Source organism: Phalacrocorax carbo, chromosome 3 (genome assembly GCF_963921805.1).
Source record: "Phalacrocorax carbo chromosome 3, bPhaCar2.1, whole genome shotgun sequence".
Classification (NCBI taxonomy): Eukaryota; Metazoa; Chordata; class Aves; order Suliformes; family Phalacrocoracidae; genus Phalacrocorax; species Phalacrocorax carbo.
The window spans coordinates 3,048,425-3,075,448 of record NC_087515.1 but is presented as its reverse complement, the minus strand read 5'-3'; positions in this window follow the sequence as shown (position 1 = coordinate 3,075,448).

Sequence of the window (27,024 nt, the reverse complement as noted above, 5' to 3'; positions counted from 1 at the left end):
GTGCTGAGCATGACACCATGTGGTGTGGGACATCCCTGGGGTCAGCTGGGGTCACTGTCCCGGCTGTGTCCCCCCCCAGCCCCTTGTGCCCCCCCAGCCCCTCGCGGGTGGGGTGGGCTGAGGGGCAGGAAAGGCCTTGGCTCTGTGCAAGCCCTGCTCAGCAGGAATGAAAACACCTCTATTATCAACACTGCTTCCAGCACAAATCCAGAGCACAGTCCCGTACTAGCTACTATGAGGAAAATTAACTCTATCCCAGCCAGAACCAGCACACAGCATAAGCACTGTAATGAGACTACATGCTGCTTAATTTTTCAGAGCAGAAATGGAGAAAGCAGCTCTATTGGCTTCTTTTTAGCCTCTTCCAACATTTAAGGCACATCAGGCAGAGAGTTCAGACCAAGTTTGAATGGCTAAGAGCAGTAAGAAAAGTTTCTATAGGCAAGGTTTTTAACCAGGAAAGACAGACTCTTCACCAAAATCGCTAGGAGATATTTTTAGCCACTCTAACCTCATATTGTACACTTCCAATTAAAAAACAAAAAGCCTGATCACTGGGTAAATAACTCGTGTACATGTGCATTTTGTAGCAGAAAGTAATTTACAGCTTAGGAACTGGTGTCAGATCTAGTTAAAAACATATAGAAAGTATGTTCTCAGCTGCTTATCTCTCTGCTTGTCTGTCAGCCTTTGGTTTTTCACCTACACGTGCACACACACACATACCACACTGGCGTGTTTCCAGCGTACACTTTCACGCCTAAATTTTGAACTGCAGGCAGATTGCAAAGCGAATGCTTTCAGCCTCTTTGTTAATAAAACCCACAAGTATAGGTGTTATAGAGAATTAATATTACTTAGGCATTTAATAAATAATGGTATTTCTAGTTTCAGTGAGACCTAGAAGTTGGAAGTAAGGAGGGGTTCAGCTAATCTTTGTGCTCAAATAATTTTCAGCCAGTTTGTGGTGAAGCATGGTGAGCCATGAGCTACAGTTTGGGAACTACGTCCCAGCAGCCGTAAGGATCTGACATGTGCAAAGCCTAACTCCAAGGGTGAGAGACTTCCAGTACCCAGCCTTGCCTTTCCCCGTACCCTCTGGGGAGCCTAACCAGTCAGCTAAAAGATGAGGACAGGAGGCATTTGCGTATCTCACGCTATCTTGAAGAGGACATTATGTATATAACTATATATTTTTTTAAAATAATCCGCAGCAACAATAAAATAAATCACTATTTTTTATTTCTGTGTCTGAGGCCTCTCATTTCGGTTTACCAAATATCTGGATCAATCCAACGAATGATTTTGGGGGGGGAAAAAAGTCATATAAATAGAAACAGAATGCAGCAGAACAGCCACGCTGAGATAATGAACTTGACAGGAGGGAGGCAGCAATGAGGATTATGGGACACTGGTGCGCTCCCCGTGAACCAGATCCAATTCCTGTTATTTTGTACCATTTAAGAACATGTACGGGAATTGTTTATGGTCAATGGAATGAAGCAGAAGGGAAGACAGAGAGCAATCTCCTTTGGCTGGCCTTTCCCAAGGAGCCTGATACACTTATGACTCAGAGAAACAAACACATTGAAATCCTCAGCCCAGTCCTTGTTTTGAAGGTTGTGTAACCAACCATGCACTCTGGTCAATTGGACACATTTATTTGCTGTATTTGCTTATAGTTCAGTTAATATCTGAATGATTCCGTGCTGTACTTTTGCATTTGTTTGGACCCTTTTGTTTTTCTTTCTTACATATTTTTAATCTTAGAAGTTCTGAAAACCAGTTGAGCTGAGGAAGTTCCTGTGAGGTACTACCTGGCGCTGCACGAGCCTTAAAGGAGGGATCAAGGTGCCCAGTCTATAAAGCCCGGCTTGGAAAGTAAATGAGAAAGAAGGCCCAGAGGGCAGCTTTTGTTGTATAGGCTCGTGGGCAGATTTCTTATTTCAGGACGTGCAGGAAGAAAAGTCTGTGCGGGATGGGGTAAATAGGCCCACTGCGGAAATCCTGTTCGAGCCTGACGTTCGATAACCCCCTTCCTGCACGTGGCCACGCTGTGCCCAGGCCCTTGGGGTTAATTAAACAAATCAGCCTCAGAAGGCCAGGGGACAGAGCCTCAGGCTCACTCTGCTGCTAGCGGGTAGAAATGGGTTTCCTTCGCTTCTTCTGATGTCTGTAAGGTCTTGAGTTTGTTTGAGAGATCCCGCTCCTTCAAATGAGGTGTGGCCAGAAACGAAGGAGATGCTACTTGCCGATGTCCAAGGGTATTATTTTAATTTTTCCTTCAAGCTCACTGCAGAGACCGATCTGGAATTGTTTCTAACAAGTAAATAAGGGAGAGGTCCTCCAGGGAGGACAGTGAGGCTTATAGGAGGGGTAGGATGCTCATCCTTTTCCCCTTCCTTCCTTTCTGAGGGGCACCAGTCTGGGTGGAAGCAGCTCCTGCTCCTCTCCTGGCGACACCTACCCCTTTGAAGCGGCCTGTGGGGCACGTGAGCACGACTGCGAGCTCCTGGGCTGAGCTGGGGCTCCTGCTCAGACTGCGGTGCCCCACGGGGCTTTGTTCCGAGGGTTCGTGTGTCTCCCCCGGAGCAGCTCCCTGCCTGGCTGGGCTGGGAAAGCTCCTGAGGGCACGGGCTATCTCTCAACATGAAGCTCAGCAGAGATTCCAGCAAGGTAATGTAGTGAGACAAACAATAAAATGACTCATAATAAATAGCCATAACTTCAATTTGTAAAATGAGTTTACCATTCCCCACCCCCCTTCCTCGCCTTCTCTGCTAACGTAATGAATGCACTCATTGTCACTGCCTTTTGGGGTTTTTCAGTGTGTTCTGGCAGCAAAGCACTCTGAGTCATAAGCAGAAACAGATTAATATTAATAGCAAATGTCTACGATTAAGCAACGAATGTTACCCATCGCTAACAGATAGACTCTCAAGATGTGCACTGGTTGGAATGAATCCAAAATTGCTACTGATACTCTGGATTTAGGCTGACTCCTCTCTCCTTCCAGGAGCACAATAAAACTATAATGCTCCCATTAAAAACGTGATCTATAGATGGTTTTAAATACTTTTACACTCTGGGAAGAAGGAAAGGAAAGCAACCCTGAGTCTCTCAGGGAAAGTCCTTTGGCTTAAAGCTTATTTTTTACTTAAGTAAGTGATGAATGATCACTCGGTACATTTAATTAGTAATATACATATCATACCCCATATACTCTAACTGGCCAATCAGATGCTGTATAAGATTGCAAAAGCTTTGTTGAAATCTTTTATGTACTCACGCACTAACCACAATTTTTAAAATATTTAAAAGTAATATAAAATGTAGTGAAACTGAGAGGGCAGAAAAAAAAGCCAATGAATGACATTTATGAAAGCATTTTCCATAAGGTTAAAATCCTGCCAAAGCCAGTGGTGCGGCAAGGCAAGGCATGCTTTGCCAGAAATGGCTTTTGGTGGAATATGCACATACAGAGAGCATTTCTGAGGCTGGTGGATGGATCTTGTGCTCACAGCGTGGTAGAGAAGACCAGAATTTCCCAGCTGTTACGTGTTCAATTTTCTTCTGGAATGAAGACCAGGTAAGATGATCCCTTGGCTCTGCCTCATCACAGGAGGGTCGTTCCCGCTCCTGTGGAACAGCTTGCACCCCTTCAGGTGTGCTGCTCGAGCTATCTGTGGGGTGCCCTTCTGGCTGTGACCACTGGCATGCCCCCACCCAAAAAGAAACTGTTTTGGGAGGAGATGGGGAGCGGGGAGGCTTGAGGTTTTCCGAGCTGCAGCCTGGCAAAGGTGTGAGTGATGGATGAGGGAGTGGGGAATGGGAACATAAGCCATTTTTGCCATTGCGGGAAACCTTCCTCATCTGTCACCAGTCGCCAGTACTCGCTGCTGTGGACAAAGCAAAGACATGCTGAACAAAACAGGGCAGTGGCATGCTGTGAGATCAGAGCCCCATGTCACCCTGGAAATCGTTTCTGCCCTGACCATCAGCCAGTTTGCACCCCAAGCCAACACAGCTGGTTGTTCTTTCAGATGGTCCAAGCCCCCTCCCCCTGCCCTCCCCGAGCAACTGCTCACGGTGTCCAGGGAGCTGAGATTTGTTTCTCCCAAGCTGTTCTCTCCCTCTTGCCATGCCCTCCTTGTCCTCGTGTCCCTCCAGGCTCTCAGGTGGCAGGGGAGCCCTAAACACCTGCAAGGAACCAGCCTGCTGAGCCATCAGCACTCTCATGTTCATGGCCAGAGGAGACTGAGCTCTGACTGGGGACTGCTGATGTTTTACACAGAGCAATAGAATAGTCCCAAACGTGGGATCCTCCTACCTCAGTCAGAAGCTTTGGCTGCTCAGCTGATTTAATTTTGTAGCTGAAAATATTATTAGTGGTAATAAATTTGTCCGCCCTTTTGGAAATCCAGCCAGTGAACCTTTACTCTCCTTTGTAACAAGATGTAAAAGGATGGGGAAGGGCTACAATCCTAAAAAAAAATAATACGGAGAGCTGCAGAAATTACAGCGCACCAGTCATGTGAGAAGAATGTCTGCAGTCATCCCTTGCGGGTGTAGCTAGGAACGCCTGTTGAAAGGATTCAAAGAGAAACAAACACATGCACACACAAAGGCTGTATCAAGTCAGATTCTGATCTCACCAAAAAGTAATACCAGGCAACCTGCAACGGCTCCCTTATGCACCACGTCTCTGCCCAAATGAGACCAGACTTGGTCCTTACCAGGAAAACTGGGAGGAGCTGTGGGGGTCTAAACCTTGGGCAGACTTGCACGGCGTAGCGTGTTGTAAGGAGATAAGCAGCAAAGATCTCATGTTCTTCCACTGGCTGTCTTGTGCTGTTCCCTTCCCAAGTGACATTTGCAAAGCACCCACCGAAGTGTGGGTTTTTTGGTGTGTGACAGTGCAGGACTAAGACTGAGGGACTTGGAGCTGCTGGAAGTGTCTCTGTTCATTTGCCAGGGTTTGTGCTTTGCTGGAGGAAGATGAGGGCAGATGCAAAGTGTTCTGGCTTTGCTTTCCTTGTCCATGCTGTTTGTTAACTCACAAGTCCCTCTGACACATTGGCAGTTTTGCCTAGGATCGCTTGTGACAAGCGATCACACTTGTGATGAGGAGGAAAGTGAAGAAGATCCTCCAGAATCATAGATTTAAACTGGTAATAGGAAAATATTCACATACTTAGCTAGTATAGAAATTGTAATCATGTCATGCAACTTTACAAGCCAGGAATAAGCCTGCACTTAAGAAGCAGACCCTGCCTTCACAGCAACGGCAGGATCTGTAAAGTAAGAGGCCGTTGCTCTTCTGCACGGCAGAGAACAGAGGCTTTCCCGCACCCCCCTGGGCGTACAGGACCACGGGCTACTAGAGGGAGGTTCCTGCAGGCCCACTGAGGCTGCTGGGCTCCAGCGCTGTCAGACGAGCCGCCCTGCCCTGCCAACGAGGGAGCAGCCCCCTCCTGTTCCGCACATCTCCCCAGCTCTTCTTGGGAGAGATGCTGGGCCCAGGGCGTGCACCGGCATCTGGGGGGGAGGAGGAGCACCGATGAGCCTTGCAGGTCGGCTGTCAAAGCAGTCGCAGCAGACTGTGCTCGTGGCTCATTGGGAAGAGGGTGATCTTCTCAATTATACACGTTGCTGCTGCTTTTAGCCATATTTTTGTTGTTGGGTCTGGAATTCTGGTTTTGCTTTCTTTTTTAAAAAAATTCTTTTTCTTTTTTTTTTTTTCCTGAAAGGAGAAAATAAGAAGTGTGAATGTGCAAGATATGTGACAAACCCAGCATTTGGAGGGTGAAGGTGGTCTGTTTCTAATGAAAAGTCTTTTGTTAGGCAAACTGCAGACCTTCTCACCGTGCCATTGGTCTGATGCCAACTCTACCTTTCCAGCTTGTTGAGACGCTTTCCACTGACATGGAATTTTCTTAAAACAAGAGGCCAAAGAAACAAAACAAATTGTTCTGACAGAAATGGTTAAAAAAAAAAAAAAAAAAAGAAAAGAAACAAGAAAAGAAAGAAAAAATGCCTTCCAGGTAAATCATGCTTGGACAGTTATGTCCAGATCTGTTGAAAGGAAACATTTTCATCCTACATTTTCATCTTAAGAGGTGTTACCTATTTTTCGTAACTGCAAGAGATACTTTTTGGTAGACTAGAGTGTGTTTTACTTTGCTGATGGTCAAATCTTTGCATGGCATAAAGATGGGATAGATTAAAGCTGAAGATCTGCTGTTGTCAGTAGATGCCTTTTGCACCTGGGGCCCTGATGACCGGAGCACCAGCCACTCTCACAGGCAGAGTTTGGCAGCAAAGGTGCTCTCTGGGGAAGAGTTCACAGTTCCTCTGGTTACCAAATAACTTGGCGTCCTGGTGTTTCGGCTTTTCGTGGCAGGGGGAGTCCATGTGCAAAGCATCAGCGCTGGGATGCTCCGCTTTCAAAACTGAGGAGTGTTAAAAAAGGGTCTAAGAAAATGGGAACTGCAGTAGTTCTTTCAGGGGACAGTCTCCCCTCTTTGATTAACAAATATCTGCACAGCTGAAGGATACATGAAACATGGAAGTCACTGAGTTGAACTACATCCCAAATCCATGTGACCCCATGTGTTGTTCCTGTCCATGACCAGCACCGGCTGCTCCAGAGGAAGGTGCAAACAGCCTTGTAGAAGGCAGGTGGGGGTTAGTCACCCACAGCAGTTCAAGGCTGGCTAAGACCCAAAGCATTTATCTTTTAACATTTACCGTTTTTTGTGGTTTTAGTTTTAATTAATCTTTGTAACTAATTTGAATGTCTGATTGGAGATCACACAAAATTGGAACTCTGGTAAATTTTGCTGTTACCAGAAAACACAGAGGGTCTTGGACAGGAATATACCATTCCTGCTCCCAAGGATATCTGGGTGAATCCCCCCTTACTTCCCTGGCAGCAATATTAGCTACTACAGGAAATTCTGAATGCTGGCAGCTAGAAGAGTCCTGAAAAAGGAAATTCACATAGAAGAACCATGTAAATGTTCTTTCCCCAAAAAGGCATGTTCTAAAAAAATTATACAAGAGCAGGTCTGGCTGTGTGATAGACAGCAGATCTGTGACTACCTCTGCAGCACCAAGGCTGTTAATCCTCTTCTGCAGCCTTGTTCCAGCAGTCTGGATGGGACAACCAATGTCTTCAAAAGGTAAAAATATCCCTTCTCTCTCAATATTTCTTTCTTCTGGATGTCAAAAGTCCCCCCCAAATCATGTTAAAGGCAAAGTTAAGTTAAAGGCAAACCTGCTGCGTTTCATAGAACTGCTCTAGGCAATGCCACTGCTGGTGCATCTCTGAAGAAAGGTTACAGGGATCTGTGTCACGGAGTCCCTTCCGTCAGGGATTCATCCTCCGTGCAGTGAAACTGGCCTTTACCAGGCTCTGCTGTAGGGATACAACAGCCTATATGAAACCTGTCTCATGATTCTGGACAAGTGACACGATTGTTCCAGGCTGCTGTTGCTCTCGTCTTCGCATCTGCGGGTCTTCTCTGCCTCTTTCCTCAATTGCCTGGTTCATCTGGGTACCTAACGTGGGCTGGCGTCACTCGCAACACCTGGCTTTTGCCCCAACAAAAAAGCCATTAATAACTGCAGCAAAACCCAATGTGAGGCCTCAACAGGTTGAAAGTTTTGCTTTAAAACAAGTTCATTGCATTGAGCTTTCATCCACATCAGGAAGTAAAGTGAACATACTCTTGTGCTGACCAAACTCCGAAGCATGTGTGCTAAAATCAGTTCTATTAAGTCGTTCTTCTCTGAGGTACAAAGTGCTCCCTTCCAGGCCTAACAAACCAAATGATGGCTTTTTCTTATGTAAGGAGACAAGAAAGCTATTGTCATATCTAAAGCTGGAATAATAACGATTACTTGTTGCAGTAGGAATGTCAAAGATCTTGCCTGGTTATGTCCACTTGGCATAAAACACCTTTGTTTATGCCAGGCTCAGAGAAATGACTGAACTCATGTCTTTTGATTGAACATTTTGCACACCAGAGTTTTCCTAGGACAACATAAATCATCCAGAAGATAGTAACCTGATGCTAAGAGGCAACTCGTCACTTCATAAAACTACTGTCTGTCTGAAATTGTTTTCTTTTCAATATAGCTGATGAAATTCTAGAACTGATGGTGCTTTTGTCTGCTAACCTTGTCTTTCTCAGTCTTCGAGGCATTTGACTCCTTGTGTGACAGGTGATCTTACCAAAAAGCTTTTAACTGATATGAGAGTCACTTCCTAAACTCACACTGCAACCAGCTTCATTGTTTGATTTGAAAAATCTACATTTCAGGCGAGCTGTGTGATGAGGTTTTGTAGCAGGCTTGTCTCCCCTCTTTCCCTCCCTGCAGGGACAGCACACCTCCCACCGCAAAGCAAGCCCTTACAGGTGTTCTGCCTTTGCAGAAAGGCTACTTTTCTTCTTAGTGCCAAGCAATCTTTTCTGGAATCTTTGAATCCGTGGGGATTCTTGTCCTTGAACTAGCACTGGAGCTTCATCAGGAACGGGTCTCTGCAGTGTTCCAAGGATGTTTTCACTGGTGGCACGTCAGGTCCAGTTTCCTCTTTGACAATTTTACCCACAGCTTGTTTCAGAGTGGATATTTGCATCTACACGCTCGTGAAGTGCTTGACCCGTGAGAACTACTAGACCTGTGCTCCTGCTGGCGTGAGTAGCTGCTGGTCCAGCGCTATTGCCCGCTTGGAAGAAACGCTTGAAAAATCTCCCTGGTCTTAAATGACTGATTTTGGGGTGCTTCAAATGAGGGTACAGCACCTGTTAAGGATTATTGGGTATTTATAGACCCATACTGTCCGGTTTAAGCTGTGTGACCGGTTACTGCTCCTCCTCTCTTTAACAGCCTCACACTTCTGTAAATCCTCACATCGTTGTTTCCGTTGTTTCTTTTTGTGGTTAATCAACCCGAGACCATAGCCTCTTCCTCGTAGTAGACAATTCAGTTACTCTTCAGCTGTAGGTTTTGACACTTGGTGGTTTCGAACCTTGTTTGTGGGCAGTTTGTGGTGGTAAAAGGTTTTGAATGCACCCTCTCGCAATCCTGCTGGCCTCTGAAAGTAACTATGATGCTCTGGGAAGCGGAATCAGTGCCCAGCTCACATTTCTTCCTGGTAAACAGGCAAAGCCATCAAGAAAGACATTACCTGGCCATATTACTAGCTGACTTGGCCTCAGAGATGTTTTGGAGTGCTGGCACCATGAACGTGACACCTAACACTCTTACACGGGTTACACACTTTGCCAGTAGTTCTGTAATAGCTGCCTCCTCCTGTGACAGTCAGGGCTACAGGAAATCTCTTTGCAAGGATGGAACCAGCAAACAGGGGTAGGAGGAGTGGGGGTAAGATTTAAAGAGAATGCAGGGAAATTATTCTTTCCCCTGCTGCCATTTTCTCCTAAGTAGAAACAGATGTGTGGGTAAAGACCGTCTATTTTAAATTTTACAAACATGAATTTTACTCCGAACTTCCCAGGAAAAAGCAGAGGGACACTGATGGTTTTGATACCAAGGAAAAAATGCATTTTGTTTTCAGAGTCCCAAAGAGCCATAACATGTTAATATCTGGGAAGCATCATTATTCCAGAGCCTCACAGGGAAAGAAGACCTGCACTTCGTCACACAAAGAAATAGATATAATACTCCCTCCAGCTTCCTTCTTGCATTATCCTCCAAACCTTACAGCCCCCCTGTGCTTCCCCTTGCCTTCCCCTGCTTCCTCCCTGTCTTCTCCCACGGTAATGATGCTTTTCTTTCTTGTGACTTGGCTCTGATCGCCGTTTCCCTTTCTCTCAGGTTTTTGATTGTATTAAAAAATGGACTTGCTCATAAGAAGATGGGATATGAAACATGTTGACCTAGATTCCTCAGATGTGCTGAGGGTGGTTTGGGGGGCCATACCGTCTATAGAGAGGCTGACCTCCTCAGGCAGGAGATGTAGATAGGGCACTCCAACACTCCCCGTGCTCTCACGAAGAGTCAGTCTGAACCAGGCATAGCATAGAAGGAAGCTCTTGCAAGCTGGGCCTCCTCTCCGCTTCTGCAAATGGACATTAGACAGCTGGTTTTTAAAAAATTATTATTATTCTTTTATTTGTAAAAGGGCTCAGTCTGGCAAGAACTGTCTGTCTGCGAAGAAGTAGCAGCTCGGTGACCCCATCCAACATGACCCCTGACTTCCTGGTAAAGCTATCACATGTAACGACTCTGTTTTTGGCTAGTTGTGAGGAAGAGATTACTAGTACTTTGTGAATAGAAGCCCTCAGCGTATTTCCAAGGGAAAAAAAATGCAGATATTGCATGGACAAATATGGTAAATGAATGCATCTTTTCATAGTTTTAAATTGTGGGAAGAAACCTTTTGCAGGACCAATCAGTGGGGTATTTAGGAACTGCTAAAGATACTGGCTTGCATGGTCATTATGGGCAGTAGGGCGAGAGGCACGTACAAGAAGCAGCGCGCCTCCACCGTTGCGTAAACCTAGCTGTCACACTTGGCCTCGTATGGTGGTGGTGAATTATGTTTTGGAGCTGAGGAGTTAAATATTATACTGCAGTAGCAAAGTCTACTGCCCGTGGCTTTCATGCTGTGCTTCAGGCTGCTGGATGCCACGTCAGTAAAGGCTTTGCAAGACCTCGGGATCTCAGAGAGGCCTTTATTGCCCTATGGGAAGGGTTTCTTGGGAAAATCAGATGGAAGCCTGGTGAGCTCATGCATTACAAATGACCAGTGGTCTTGAGCCTTGTGTGGTGTAGGCAGGAAGGGACAGCTATGTCGCCCATGGCTCTTTTAGTGACAACCACAGCCTGCCCAAGCAGGCCTCTTGGCCGTTTGAGACTGATGATTTCATTTCTCCTTTCTGAGTTTTGCTCATTTCCTCAGGCCTCAGCTCATTGTAGCCAGATCTCTGGAGTGTTTTACACTATGCTAGAATACTTTTCAAATGTCTCTATTCCCCCAAACCAAAATCGTCCAATTATCCTAGGAAGAAAGCCTTTGTAAACTTGCCCATCAAGCTGAAGCTGTCATACAGAAGAATGCATCTCAAGTATGATGGATACGCATACCCTTGCATAGAATAAAATTCTATATTATTAGCTTGTGTTTCAAATGATGGGGTTAGCGTTCATGCCTAGCCACTAAATAATTTGGTTTCCGGAAGCTTCTCTGGAATAGGACACAGTAATTCTAGTAGCTGTATATTATGTAATGTAAATACTGAAAAGCCAGACCTGCAGGATGGAAAATACCCCATGAGTTTATTGTGGCTTTTCTCCCTTTCATATATTTTCCCTTTTGCTACTTAGAAGTACACTAAGTTCCTAACCTTACTGAACTGAAAACAGGGAGTGATTGTGGTATTTTTTATTTTTCAGGTGCTTGGAGATATAGTTAAAGGCTGTAAGAGGCTGCTTTCTTCTTCCTCAGTGCAGCCACCACTTCACGTTTCTGTCCAAGCAAAATGGAAAGTGCAACATAGACTATTCTGAAATCTGACAAAGATTTCCCCCTCCCACCAATAACTGCAGTTTTATTAAAAGATCAATTTACATGCTGTTACATTTATTAGTACTTTGACTCCTAGCCTCATAAAACTACATGAAAAATCATGGCAGATTGGACCACAGGGACATCTACCTTCTGAAAAAGTAGAGTTGTGCTTGGGCATGTGGAAATCACTTGGAAACACATGAGAAAGCCAGAAGCTGCCATTGTGCAAGATGATGGTTTTATTGGCATATACGTGCCCTCCAGCCAGGCTGGTTTTATGGTATAGTGTTGAGCAGTGATTCAATGTGGGAATTCTTCATGATGTTATTTATGGCTTTATGTCTCTGCCTTTCTGCAAACCACATTCGTAGCTCTCCAGCCTGGCACCCCCAAAGCAAAGAGCACACACTGAGCACCACCTGAGAAAAGCCTGGCTTAAAAGACTAGGCATGCGTCCCCTGGGCACACTAGGGGAAGGGAAGAGATAGAGCCTGGCTCTGTGGCATCGTTCCGCTGCCTTAGCCATGAGCTCATGCTCTCCTGCAGTCTCCTGCCTACAAAGAGGCAGGCACAGTCCCCTGAGGACAAGACTCTTTACTGACCCTCTTGACTTCTTTCTCGGGAGAACATCTACTCATTTAAAGGAATGTGGTGAATCAGGAAGTACAGGCAACGCTGTGCAACTTTTACTGATTTTGGAGAGCTCAGAGCTCTAATTCTGCAGTATAATATAGGATTTGTATTATATATTAATTGATATTCTATATTAATAATGTAATATAAGGTTTGTGCATGTATGCATGTCGCATGTACATATTCAATTTCTTAAGTCTTTAAATAATCAAACTGAAACCCAAAATATTGACACGTGCATAGTCATCACTTGACACCTACCTTTGACACTTGCCACAGGCCCCATCCTCAGCAAATCCCCATGAACACCCATCCCAGACCGATCCTAGCTTGCTCCCAGTTTCTCAGTGATGCTGCTCAGGCCTGGCCAGTCCCAGTTTCCGTCACAACTCCCCAGGTGAGCCGCAGCAGATTTATGTGTCTCCGCTGCTTTTGCCTCCCATTGCCTCACTATATTTTCTGTCACGGCTCTTTCCACTCTTGCTCTCCTTCATTCGGCCCGTCCGCTCATTCAATTCCTTCTTCTTCGTCCTGTCTCCCTGAGCAGGCACCCATAACACGATCCTCGCATCTTGCTTTGCTGTGTCTCCACGTCCTCCTCTGCCACAACTCCAGTCCTCTTGCTCCTCAGCTCCATCCTCTTTGCCACCTCAGGTGTCCCTTCCCCGACTGATCCCTTGCCCTCCTCCCACCTCCCTGCCCAAGTCCCTTACCCGGCTGGTCATTCCCCTCGTCCACCTGATGGCTGTCTCCTTCCCACCTGCACACCACCCCCAGCATGGACGACACGTCCTAACTCCACATTTCCAGGTTTCTTGAAGGGCAGGAGATACCATCTACACCCATTTAACCTGTTGCAGGCTGCGAAGCTGCCGTCCACTTTCAGCGGGGTTACTCTGGGTAGGCGGGTAAACTGCTCTGGAGTCATGACTTTGGCCTCGTATTAAGAAGAAAGAGCTGGACTGGTGGACTCTGGACACCAAAAACTGCTCTGGAGTCATGACTTTGGCCTCGTATTAAGAAGAAAGAGCTGGTCTGGTGGACTCTGGACACCAAAAACTGCTCTGGAGTCAAGACTTTGGCCTCGTATTAGGAGGAAAGAGCTGGTCTGGTGGACTCTGGACACCAAAAACTGCTCTGGAGTCAAGACTTTGGCCTCGTATTAGGAGGAAAGAGCTGGTCTGGTGGACTCTGGACACCAAAAACTGCTCTGGAGTCAAGACTTTGGCCTCGTATTAAGAAGAAAGAGCTGGTCTGGTGGACTCTGGACACCAAAAACTGCTCTGGAGTCAAGACTTTGGCCTCGTATTAGGAGGAAAGAGCTGGTCTGGTGGACTCTGGACACCAAAAACTGCTCTGGAGTCAAGACTTTGGCCTCGTATTAGGAGGAAAGAGCTGGTCTGGTGGACTCTGGACACCCAGAGCTGCGGGAGGAGGTTTATATGGGAAGGAAAGAGAGGCCTGAGTGAAAAAAACCACGTTGTAGGAATGATTGATGTGCCCAGGCTGTGAGAAGCTCTGTGAAGATGTGTCTGTCCCACACTAGATGGCACTGCAGATCAGTTTGGCAGTGGTTTGAGGGTTTTTTGACAGGGAGGAAGATCAAGGGAGGCTCTGTGTGCGATGGGGCAGCATCCTGCTGAATCCACGAAAGGGGCCGGGTGAAGTCTGAGCAGCTTAAACATTTTCTCTGCACAGACGCAGATGTGTCTGGGGGCAGGGAGTGGGCTTCTATCATCCCTGACTGAAATCTGAAAGAGACATTTCCAAAAGGTTTTCCAATTCGGGAATCTGAAAACCCTGAAAGAGCACAAACTGAAGCATCAGAGGGTGCTTGGGGCCAATAAAGGTGCTGAGCACCCTGATAATAATATCTGCATTCTAGCTAGAGGAAATACTGCAGTATAGGCTTTTACAAGCCTTCATTAGATCCTTGTAATTCCCAGTTCTCTTCTCCTGATGAGTGGCCGGAGGCCAAAGACTTCTCCCAGATTTTCATTGTGGAGCTGGGGATGAATTCACCTTGGAAGGGTAAGAGCTAGAGAGATTATACATGTGTCGACTGAAATGGAGCCATCAAATAGGAAAGATCTGTCCCCTGGGACTAAAAGAAAGCACAAAGTACTTCCCCTTCCAAACATACAACCGAGGGGGCTGGGTTGGCAGCACCTGTTTGGGTCCTGAACAGGTGAGAAAACCTTTGAGGCTCTGCAGAATTCCAGTGGGGGAAGAAGGGAGACAGTGATATTTTCTTTTTTTTTTTCTTATTGATCCCTTTTTGCAGACCAAGGAAAGAGCATCAGCTCCCTCCTTGGTGGCCTGGTCATCTTGTGCATCTGTCAGTATGCTGCAAAGCTGCTGCTACACAAAACTGCATTTCGACAACACCTCCTGCTCCTATGGGCAGGGGCATATTTTGGCTCCACGGCTGTGAACCTGCTGCCGTTCTCAGTCACAAACACACGCAGCACCACTTAAAACAACCCATATTTAACGGTGATCCGAGGGAGTTTATATTATGGCCTAACAACCCATGGAGTGACCTGCATCAGCACGGCCTCTGAGCCCGGCTGGTTTCAGACAGAGGAGGTGGTTTCACCAGCGGTAGGAACCAGGTGAGCGTTGCCCTGGAATAAAGCACTTTCTGTGTCCTGGTTTTTTCTGCTGGTGAGGATTCCTTACATAGCAGCTCTGCCTAGGGACCCTCCCAGATGTGCTGTCTAGCAGACAGTGCCCTGCAGGGAGGAAGGCAGCAAATTAACTTTGTATATTGGTACAGTAAAGCTAACAGCAGCTTTTTTTTTTTTTTTCTCAGAAAGGAAAGGACAGCTGATTTCCCATGTGGTAAATAAGATCGTTTCCCTTCTAGTCTCACTAAATCACCAGGGACTAGACAGCTCACGTGGCCTTTAGGCTTAATAATGCCGCGAACGAGCACATTGCACTAGTCAAGACTTTCCCCACATACTGTGTGCTGCATTACTGGGAAGCTCACCTGGCTTGGGGAGCGTGTGCTGGTTCCCCAAGCCTTGCTTCCATCTCTGTAGGCATTGCAGCTTGCCCCCCCCAGGGGAAGGGGACAGTAGGCAGCAGTTCCTTCTTGCTCCTCTCTCTCTGGTCTAGCAGCTGAAGGAGGCCTCCCCTAGCAATGGGGAAGTCCTTCTGTTGGGATGCTGTTTGTTGGCCCCTGACAAGCATCGTCTGGGCTGTGTGTGGTCAGGGTGCTGCCGCGGGGGCCCTGGGGCAGAAAGGAGCAGTACCATGCCTGTGCTGCTCTGCTGTAGGCCCTTGCTTTACGACCTGTAATCCCAAACATGCGAGCGCCCTCCCTGGGTTAAGATTCCCAAAAATGATGTGACTGTCTTAAAAAACTTGAGCTTCAAATAAACCCGTTTGTGTTTGCTTTGTTGCCCTTCCATCTTTTGGAATTTAACTATGTCAAATTCTTCAGCTTTTCTCTGCAGCTATAAGGGTGACAAGCTTTGTGGGAAAAATAAATTCATACCATCATTGTCTGTAAGGCTTGAAATAAACATTTGTGAAATGCAAGAAAAGTTCCTTGACTCAGAATAAAAGGCTGAGGGTTGGTAAAGTTGCCTGCTTGTTAGAGCAAGAACAGCATGTGGCTGCTTTCCCTCAGGAGCAATGAAGTTGCCCTCTGCCTCCTGGGGCCCACCAAGCTCAGAGCAAGCAGGTCCGTACCTAAAGCTGTGTAAACTGCCTGATGCTAAGACGTGGCTCTATGTTATGGCTACCTCAGCTGGTTTGCTGTGGGAGCCAAAACACCGCTGAGCCAGCCTGTGGCCAGGGGTTAGGTGCCTGAGGCAAGGAACAACTGAAAGAGACTATGAAAGTGATGCAGACAGGGCTGCTCTGGAGTTCTTTCTTTCTGCTGTTGTTGAAACTCATTAACATAATCCAAAATATAGGTTAATTTATGAGCTTTCGTTTTTATTTCCCCACAGGACATAAATACTCCAGCATTATTTGATATAATGTTGTCCCTACAAAATAATAGCACATTTTGGAGTGACTGCAGCTTGATTTCCCCTTGAAGGGCTGAACCAGTCTAGCAGCACTTTTATTTTAACTGATATAACTAGTATTATTTGTATTGCGTGCTCCTATTCTTAAAGAGAGGCAATCAAACAGATAAACCTCCCTAGCTCAGGCACCCAAGTTAGAAAACTATTGCCTGATTCCCAAAGCATAGCTCTGACTTGTCAAAAATACCGCTGCTTCAGTTATACGCATATGGGCACTGGAGGAATAAATTGCGTTGCAAAACTAACAATGCAGTATCTCCTTAAATACTGAACAGCAGCTGAGTGCTGAGAACCTATAAGCATGTGCAGCAACACTATAGGTAACGTCATCAGGCTAGTAGGTAATCTCTTCTTTAAAATTTAGTTGCCTGTGACTGGATTTTTGTCTGACAACTTTACTCGTAGTACCTTTATCCTTGTCACATCCCATTGAGATCAAAGAGTAAGGGACTATTTCATGTAAGCACATCCTTTGGAGGACAAAGCTGAGGGGACCAGCTCAGACGTGGCTGGGCAAATCTCTCTAGCTTCACTTGCTCAGGTACAAACTAGAGGTGATGACTACCAGCATAAAGATCTGCAGAGGAATTAATCAGTTAATGTTTTTGAAGAAACTCAAAGATTCAAGCGGTGTTTTTAAAAGCACATATTTCCTTCTCTCTCTAGTGAAGACAGTGATAGTTTCAAATATTTACAAAGGAATTTCCTGGTTTTCATCCTCTAAGAAGGTGAAGGATACGTTTCACCACATCAGATATAGTAGTGGAAGGATGAAGACAAGATTTCATTTTTGCCGCGGCGTGAGCAAGTGAGGAACGCTGGCATACGGCTGTCTGGTTGTGTTAGTTCCAGAAGCTGCTGAAAGAACATTCAATGAGCATGTCCTCGGAGGTCCTGAGCAGTCTTTGCATATTTGAAATGAATCCTTCTTTGGTGTTTGCAGCTGATTTCATGGGGTAACTGATTTGTAACCTGGGCAGAGCTTTCCTGGAAGACAGCAGGCCTGTAGGTGCCATGCAGAACCAGCTGCGGACCTGTGAAGACACCTCAGCCAGCAGAGGGAGAAATCTTTTTGGTTTTTCCTGCCAGATAAGGCAGGATGGCTGCTACGATGCTCTATCTCTTTCTGCTAAGGCGGGCTGTGCTTTCTATAGCGACCTGTGTAGAATACCAGGTGTTCACAGCTTCTGAAGGACCGTTCTTATTTCCTTCTTTCACAGTGCCAAAATTGTGCTGGGCATGTACCATACTGCCTCAAGATTAATGAGGTTCATACCAGATGTGCCGTAGCACAGCACGCTCCAGTTATTTCTCAGGGGTGAAATGGATACATTAACTGTTGGAATAAAAGCCTATTGAAAGGCTAATTCAGTACTGAGCAACTCAGGTGTGCAGGGCAGAATAAAGGCGAGTAACCCTGCAAGAAGAAAGCCCTGGCTCAGCTGACCATCATCCCCTGTTGGGAGTTTTCATGGTTTCATGGCAAAAAGTCAGACAGGACTTGGGGCAGGGGTTGGCACCAGAAGAGTGTCAGATGGGCCAAACTCCACGTAACTGGCAGATGCGCCCTGGGCTTGTTAACAGAGATCCAAATGCAGCTGCTTCTGACAGTGATGAAATAACTGATTAGTTAGGGCTATTATTAATTATATTATTGTAGTAATGCTATATATAGAGTGTGACACAGGGTGTTGGCTCTCTTCTGTTCCCCTTTCTCACTGGTAAAGTTGCTTCTTTCTTTCTTTCTTTAACGTGAATAAGGGTGTCACAATCCAGGCTGACACTAGTCTGTTCAGGTAAGTAGCTACAGGGACCAGGCACAGCTCGACTTGCATGTCTGCAGGCTGGGAGCGCAGCCCTGTACAGCAGTGGTGGCTCCTGGTTCTTCAGCAAGTGTGCTCCTGAAGTTTTCTGGTGTAAGAGGAGTCCCTGTCTGCCAATGCACTGTGGTGTAAGCCTGTGAAAGGCCATGCATTTCTTAATTACTTTTCAGGTACCCATTGCAAATGGTCTGCTGACATCATCAAAAACCAGATCAAAACCTCATGGTTTCAGCTGGTGCAGTGGGATGAACTAGTTATCCTGCATGTACCGGGTATGCCTCTGAAAACAGCCAGCCCTGAACGGCTACACGTCTAGCAGATACAAAGAAGAAGTAAACATGGTGTGCCATGGGTTAGAAACACAGGGGAGCATCTCCTGTGGGGTGACTGACCGATGCTTCCACAGCCGTGAATCTTTCTTGGGTTTGCTGCCTCTTTTGTGTCACTGAAAGAGGCACTGGCCCTCCTGCCTGAGTGGGAAAGGCTCAAGGTAAAGCTGGTGCCCACCTGGTTTTCCTCACCAGCTAAGCCAGCTGGATCCATTCAGATCTGGGCTAGGGCGCAAGCCAACGCATAGCATGTCCAGTTTGACTCAGCAGGGAGTTCAGGTTTCAGTGTAAGCACAAGACCTGATCTAAGGTGGTGGGGCAGAGCACGCGGGGTTCTCTCCCCAGTGTGCTGAGTATCAAGATGTTTCTGTTCATACTGCCTACACTGCACACGTGCCCTTTACAGCCAGCCTTGGTTATGTATACTGACACAGATCTAGCGGTGGCTTTGCTTCTTAGTGAGTAATACAGTTTTTCTCTGTATAAAGGCAATCATTTGCTGCCTGATTTTTTTTTTTTAATGTACTCATGAGTTCCATCACATCTAGTGCATCAGCTTATGGGGGTATGGAGACATGCTTGACTCATTCTCTGTAATCAGAAAGCATGGCTGGGAGGCATAGGCTCACAGGTGACAGTTGGCAATAGCCCCAGCTGTACTGGAGTTTGCAGGCTGCAGATAGCAGGAAACAGACCCGTTTACTCTGGGGCAGCAGGAGAGAGCAGGCAGACAGTCTCAGAGCCCACGTGTCAAGTATCGTATTCAATTTGTTATGCTGAGGTCAGGGGGTGACTTGTTTTTGCATATGAGATCATTATGTCAACAGGACAAGGAGGCAATGAAATGCAAAACAAAATTCCCAGTCCTGGGAATCTTATCGCTTAGCTCACAAGCCAGACAGCACGGAGTCCCCAGAAGGGGAAGCAGCTCCACTGGCAGAAAAGAGCCTGTGTTCTTACATACCATTTTTATTTTCAAACATAAATAAACTGCAGAAGAATGAAAGCAAATCAGCGCCACTGCTGTGACCAGCTTCTACGGACGAACTCTCGTCCATGCTGTCTGCATCCAGCAGCCGTCATTCAGCTGCAGTGCTTGAGAGCAGGACTAGCAGAAATCACCCTTTGTACCCAGGGACCCCAAGCCAGGGCTCCTCCTCCAGAGCTCTCCTCTGCGAGAGGCCGAAAGCTCTGCTCTCCACCGCGGCAGAGAAGCCTGCTCTGAAACGCAGCAATTCGCTTTGGTAGCACTTACCTCCTGCACAAAACCAGCGTTCCAGATAGCAGTTTTAGTTTTCCTAAGTAGCAGACGCTCTGGAGCAGTTGTCTTGGAAAGAAGCCTCTGCTTTTCATCCAGCCTGTGTCACCCTTATGGAGCCTGTATTGTTCACTAAACGCCAGCGGGGCTGAGTCCTCACCCCCCCAGCACTGGGGCATGTTGGTGGCTGCACTGATCTAAATAGCGATGAGCTGGTAAAGTGAGTCCAGTTCTCCTCTTGTTTTCCCTCCAAAACAAGATATTAAACGACATTTACAGTGTAATTGGCCTTAATTTACACCTATATCAGTGTGAGCAGAATTGGGTCCGATAGCTGTCAGAGCATCAGGATGAGTTTAAGCTAGTTAGTGTCTGATTTTGTGCCCTTCTAAGGAGCAGAGGGCTGCAGCTCCATGCCGGCAACACTCCTGTTTCCCCCCATTTTGCTCCGCTTTGTCCCTCGTCTCCTCTCCCAGCCAGGCAGGGGAGGGGAGCTGGCACGGGGCGCGGTGCAGGTGACAGCTGGAGGGACACCGCAGCCCCCGTGCTGATGGGAATACCTCCCAGTCGCACAGGTTGCACCGGCAGGGTGGAGGAGCAGGGTGAGAGGAAATTCCTTGCACTGCTTCCAGCGCTCCCTAATACGCACCTCTGCAGGAATGGGGCAGAGCCTGACCCTCAGTAAATAGGTTCCTTGGGGATGAAAGGTGCTATAAAAGCGAGACGGCAAGCACTCAAAAGCTTGTTGCTCTCTTTTTCCCCTTCCCTTGATCCTTTGTGGATTTGGCTAGTTGGATCTGTGCTGTTACTGTGTCAGGATTCAGAGAGCAAGCAGCAATGAATTTCTCACTGCTACTGCTCCAGCCCTAATAGCAAACAGCTGAGCGAAGAATGAGGTCCCGGCTGAAAAACAAACAGAGCTCTCCCTCCCCTTGCCTCGGCTGTTGCTGGAGCGGCAGCAGCTCCAGTGTTATTGTAAGCCCCTGGTGTTAGATGCCAGTTCTGGGACTGTAAGTGTGGTTATATTTAGCCTGCCGCCACTCTATTGTTGGGGAACGGCCCAGACTATACTGCCTTTTTCTGGATAGGTAGAGCCCAACTTTCAAGCCAGGAATACTCAGATTCATATTAAAGGTAGTTTCCCACATCCCATTTTACTGAGCAGAAAAATCACGTGGCACAAAGAAAACAAAGCAGAGTTTGATTGAAAGCCTATTTGCATTATTTTTGACTGTTTTTTTTTATCACTGGTAGCTTTCTGAAGAGGTGAGGGCAACTTTATTTTATTTTTTTTAAGCAGTCAAACGTTTTAGCATGACTTACCTTATTTGAACAGAGTGAAAGTTGGCAAATTTCCTTCTAACTCTTGGCCTCATCAGCTTCTTGGGCTGCTCTACAGCAGTTGAAGTTATGCCAGCCTTTCCATTATAACATTCCCCTCTCTTCTTATTTTCAGGGGTTTCAAACTTGGCTGTAAAAATTTGCCCCAGGATAAAATCTTGGCACCCAAAGTCCCAGCCCAGGTGTGACTTCTTAAAATCACTATGGGGCAAATCCTGAAATTACTTTCTACTTAGTCTTTTGTCACCGGTGCACAGCTGTATGTTTACTCCAGGAGAGCTCGACATGAGAAATAATAGGGTACAGATTAAAGGAAGATTGCTTTTCCTTAAGGAAAAAACTTACTAGAATAAACATAAAAATATTTGTGAGATATATGTCTGTTGAACTGAGGTGGAACAATTACCCAGCTTTTGCAAAGGGCTCGTGGAGATGCCGTTTGCTTACTTCCCACAGACCTCGCAGCCACACCGTGTAGCTCCACGCAAAGCAAGCCGCCTGCCTCGTGCTTTCCACAACTCTTGGCAAAACGCAGGAGGGAAGGCTGGCCAGCGGCTGGGTTTCTGCAGTCCTCCATGCTCTTTCCCCAAGGCCAATCCATGCTACAACCTGTATTTCACAGCCCACCTGGTGGGGCACACCTGCCTGGAGGTGTCCCTGGTCTCCTTATACGATCTCCTGGCACTGAAGCAAGGGCCCCCCTTTCGGGGAGAGGTCACAGGCCGGGGGGTGGTCCTGGTTGAACTCAGCTGCACGCAGGGGACGTAATGCCAGCCTATTTCAGGGCTTTTGTGGATGTCTGTGGAGAGGGACCTTAGCAGAAGGCCCTAAGGGGAATTAATCAGATCGGGTAGGATGTGTAACAGCCTGAGATGCACAACTCCAGTCCCAGCAGGAGTCAGACTTTTGCTATTGTTTAAGGCAGAGGAATAGTACTTTGCTTTCTTTACCTACACAAGAAAAGAACATATTCAACCCAGAGAGCAGCACTCCTGTGCCTGCGGTGCCTTGTAAAACACCCAGGAGTCATACTGAAGGGAATCCGTTTTGATGATCTTGCAATGCTCTGAGGCTGGGAGTTAGACCCTGGCTGCCTGCACACTTGGGCAAAGACTCAGCAAAAGACAAGAAACGTCACGAAAACCCGTGTTGAGACTCTCTAAATTTCCTGTGCCTCCATGCTTGTAACATTTGGCTCTAATTAGCTTGAAAAGGCCACAGTCTAGTCTGTCCTGCAAGGCCGCCTTGCAAGAGAAGACAGGTCTGCCTGCCAAGGCACATGGAGAAGTGGCGAGCAGGGAATAACACAGGCAGCATATCCCTCCAAAGGCAAAGAAAGAAAGAGAGAGGGTATTCACCAGCTCTCATCCCAAACATCCTTCCTTGTTTAAGCGGCGTTTAAAGCTTTAAGGTCTTCGACCTTGGTAGGACAGCTGTCCCAGTGGCCTGTTCCTATGGCAGTCTACAAAGACCTTTCCATGTTAAATGACATAAGACCACAAAGATGGATATACTGGGTCCAAGCAAAGGCTCATCAGTGTCCTGTATCCTGCCACCGACAGTAGCTGCAAGCAGATCTACAGTAAGAGTATAAAAATATAAACATAGCCATACTTCCCCTAAATGCTCTTTTAGCCCCCAATAGCTTGTGGCTTACAGACTTCCTCAGCTGTAAATGGATTCTTCATATTCAATGGCCCTTGACAGATTTTTCTTTCATTGATTTGGTCAACTCTGAGCTCATGTAAACTTTGCAACAACCAGTGGTTCCACAGTAGAATCACACATTGCGTGAAAAAAAAACCAAACCCAAACCCTTTCTCACTACAAGGCCCTTGAGGGGCTGGAGCGTGTCCAGAGAAGGGCAGCGGGGCTGGGGCAGGGTCTGGAGCACAAGTGTGCTGGGGGGCGGCTGAGGGGGCTGGGGGGGTTTAGCCTGGAGAAGGGGAGGCTGAGGGGAGCCCTTCTTGCTCTCTGCGGCTGCCTGAAAGGAGGTTGAAGCGAGGCAGGGGTCGGACTCTGCTCCCTAGTAACAAGGGACAGGACGAGAGGGAACGGCCTCAAGCTGCGCCAGGGGAAGTTTAGGTTGGATATTAGGAAAAACTTCTTCACCAAAAGGGCTGTCAGGCCCTGGCACAGGCTGCCCAGGGAGGTGGTGGAGTCTCCATCCCTGGAGGTATTCAAAAGAAGGGTAGACGTGGTGCTTGAGGATATGGTTTAGCGGTGGCCTTGGCAGTGCTGGGTTAGCGGTTGGACTCGATCTGAAGGGTCTTTTCCAACCTTAACGATTCTGTGATTCTATGATTTGGTTTTACTGGACCTGTCACTTAAAGTTTCTTGCCGTGGAACAAAGAGTGAGCAGCAGCTCCCTGCTCCCCCTCCGCGCCATGGCGTTACTGACCGCGGGGGCTCGCGCCCTGCAGCTGGCGGGGGTGTAGCTGCGTGACCGCACAGGTGCTGTAAAGCCCCAGCCTGGATCGCCGGGGCTGTGTACTTGGGTATGGGGACACAGGAACGGACGAGGAGGTGTCTGGAAGGCACGTCGCCTGTTTCCGCTTAGATTGGTAAACTTCCTTCCATTTTTTCTTTTCAGGGAGCTTCTGAAGGAACATTATATAGGATTAACTAACGCAGGGAAAGCTTGTGTTGTGGTACGGTGCTCAAAAATACTTCAAAATACCTAAGTGGCACTTCCAAAAATATTCCTGCTTTGAGAAGAGAAATGAAAAAGCCAGAGGTATAATTACCAGGGAATGACGGACAGCCAGGCCCTTGCTGCTTTTATTCTGCTATTCCACATGGCGGCTTTGGAATATGTCAGGGGGGCAAGTGCTGGTTGTCGTAGCCCAAAAAAATGTTTGCCAAGTGTCCTCCCCTGGGGATTATAATTTCATAGATTCTCTTGCTCTGCTAATCGCTCTTGCGGTTATCAAACCTTTGTACTTTAAAGATGCAACAGCTGAAATCATTCAGAGGCAATTTGAATCTGTGTTCTCTAACCTATGTAAACCTTAGAAACGTTTTATATCACCTGCTAACGCTTTTCCGTAACCTCATACTTTCCATAGTTGCGTCTTTCTTGTGAGGGAAAAGAAATCTCTTCCTCCACCCACACCACTACCACATATACCAGCCGACATCAGACAGCAGCTGTTTCTAGTTTCAGTGAAAAATATAATAAAACCCAAAATGTCTCATGTGGTATGCCAAAAAAAAAAAAAAAAAAAAAAGAAGTGTTGTTCCAAATTACCCAGAGGTATTAATATTGTTAGAAGGAAAACGTCCTTTTCCAATCAGCTTTCCGCGAAACGTTCATACTCCATCATTTTCTATTTCTGACCCGGTGCTGGTCACTTCTCCGGTTGAGCAGGGGAAAAAGCTGCCACAGAGGAAAGTGAAAGGATATGTGCCTGTCCTTACAGGCATAAGGCACCTGGAGATCTTAGGGAGCGCACGAAAATATAACGCTAACCGGCATATGCTCAGCCTGACAGACTGTGCTGTAGGCACAGAGAATTCAGAAAGCCGTAATGAATAATTTTAAATGGGTGAAAATCCAAGCTCCTAGTATCCACCTCAGAATTTCTTTTTTTAAGTTTTCTTTTTAAGTTTGCGATCTTCTTCCCCAGTGGCGGGCAATTTTGGAAAGGTGGCTTTGCTCACGCCTCCTTTTCGTACTCGTGCGTTTCCCTTTTTCTTCGAGTTTGGCAGTTTCTCTGTGGAAAAAATAAAGTCAGGAATTAATTATTTTTAATGCTCAGCTGGTAGCTTCAGAGAATGACTCTCACCATTTCTTTTTTTGTTGTTGTTGCATAGAAATGGGTATTTGTGGAGGTCAGCGGATTCCTTTTACTTGACTTTGTTCACATCCCCTATTGCACGGTGCCAGGACCTCTTCGTCTGGACGACTCTAAATCAAACCAGCTGCCACGACTTACAGATTGGCTGGTGGATGCCATCTTTGCCATGATATTTATGAGCCTGCTCTTTGGTACCGATGACACATCAAACTCCCCTCAAACACACCTGAATCGCACAAACTCCTTCTGTTCATTTAAGCACAAAATTAAATATATTTAAAACGAAAGGAAAAATATATACGAAATACATACAGTTGCTTAATTTTCAAAGCTGGAAAAGCACAACAAGAAGGAAGATCTTTCTGGCTAGGGCCAGATTTGCAGCCCCACCTTGGGTTTCAGCTACATCTAATGTAAACGGAGAATCAAGGGACTGACTAATAACGGGACTCGTGTGTGAGCCAGATGAGGGTGGAGTACGCTTTGTGCTAATCTTTAAGGCACACACAGGTGAAAACTGCATTTGTGTTCTTTTTTGGTACTTTGATTTGTACAAAGAAACCTTGAAAACTATTTTTTTTTTAAAAAATATTCATTTTTAATTACTTATGCCCCTGTATTTGGATGTTTATTTGGTGGGATGGAACACTGTAGGTCTCATGACATGGTTTCTCCAAAATAATGGTAATGGTTTATAACTTAATACAAAGATAGTATAGTTTCTAGTGATTTAATTTTACAATTTTGAGCAAAATGTTATGGTTTTCTGCCTCTTTTTTATCCCATGAATGAAGAATGCTTTTCTCTGGGGAAATAACTTGAGCATTTTCTTGTGCATACTAGACATAAGAAACCTGCATCTGACTTCTTATAATGAATAGATGAAATGCAACAGGAAATTCAAAGAATTCAAGATAACCTCAGCCAGCAAGTAATATAGTGCATATTTGAACATGTAGAACATTCATTAAATGATAATAATAATGCTTGAAAAACAACTTTAAAAGGAACAGAAAATCTCTTGTGAAGACAGTTCTTCCATTCCTTTGGTGGTCACATCAAGCTGGCCCTTTGCAAACGCACGAAATACATCGGGGTCGGCTGTGTCCTCAGGAACTCCTCGGGAGCAGATTCAGAGGGGAGGTGTAGAGCTCAGGAGCCAGGTGTTAGGGCCTTGCTGGGCGCAGAGAAGTTTTGCACGACTCTTGCCAGATTCAGGGCACTTCTGTCTATAACTGGCAGTGTCATCACATCGGGAACACGTCTAAATCCCTGCTGTAAAAATAAGTGAAAACTTTTTTCCCCCTCCTTAGGCAAAGCGTCTCACTAGCAGTGTTTGAAGACAGAAAAGAGTAGCTCGGCAGTTCAGCCAGCCCCGAGACCTGCAGAAGGCAATATTCAAGGCTGTCCCAGAGGGTTTGCTGAAGCACTTTCTCCCTTTTTTAAGACAGGTAAGCAGCTCTGTAAACCCATGCCACCAGCGGTTATGAACATTTTCATACTTCAATCCTGAGTTTCAAGAGAAAAAAAAAAGTTTATTCTATGCAGCTAAATGGAAAGGGAAGGGAATCTGAGTGCTACAGCTCTGATATTCCCTGGCTGAGACTTCTGTTACCCGTGGAATTGCATTTTATTGCAAAGTCTAGCCCGGGAAAATTCTGGAGCATCTTATATCATGCTTTTTACAGTTCTTTGAACAGCAGCGTCTGGATCAAGCATCATGATTGAAGACAGCTTCAAAACACTTTTTCTCCCCCGCTCGTGTTTTTGAAAATTGCCTACCATTGGCAAGAGTATGCCTATTATTTCCTCTCTGGGATGAGGCTCAGGGTAGGAGACTGTACATATACTAACAAAAAAGAATCCCAGAAATCCAGACCCAGTTACCATCTTGCTGGGGGCAGGTCTGTGGCACCTGCCTGTAACTACATCAGCGATGGGAATTGTTCCTGGCTCTGGAGCCTCGTGCCCAGCACAGCTCTCAGTGGTTCCAGGATAGAGAAAAATGTCTCCAGTGTATAAACAACTGTAGGTGAACAGAGAGTTAACGCATCTTGGTATCATGTAATTAGCATTACAGCACTTGAAGCTTTGAAGCAACCAAAAGTTGCATCAATCCCACTGCTTTCCCCAAAGGCAGGCATCCCTGCCTGCTCCTCCAGCCTTAACCTTTCCTGTGCCCATACAGCGGCCTTAACGTGCTCATAACGATGATGTGGTGGGGTAGGACGAGGGAGGTGAAAGTTGTAAAG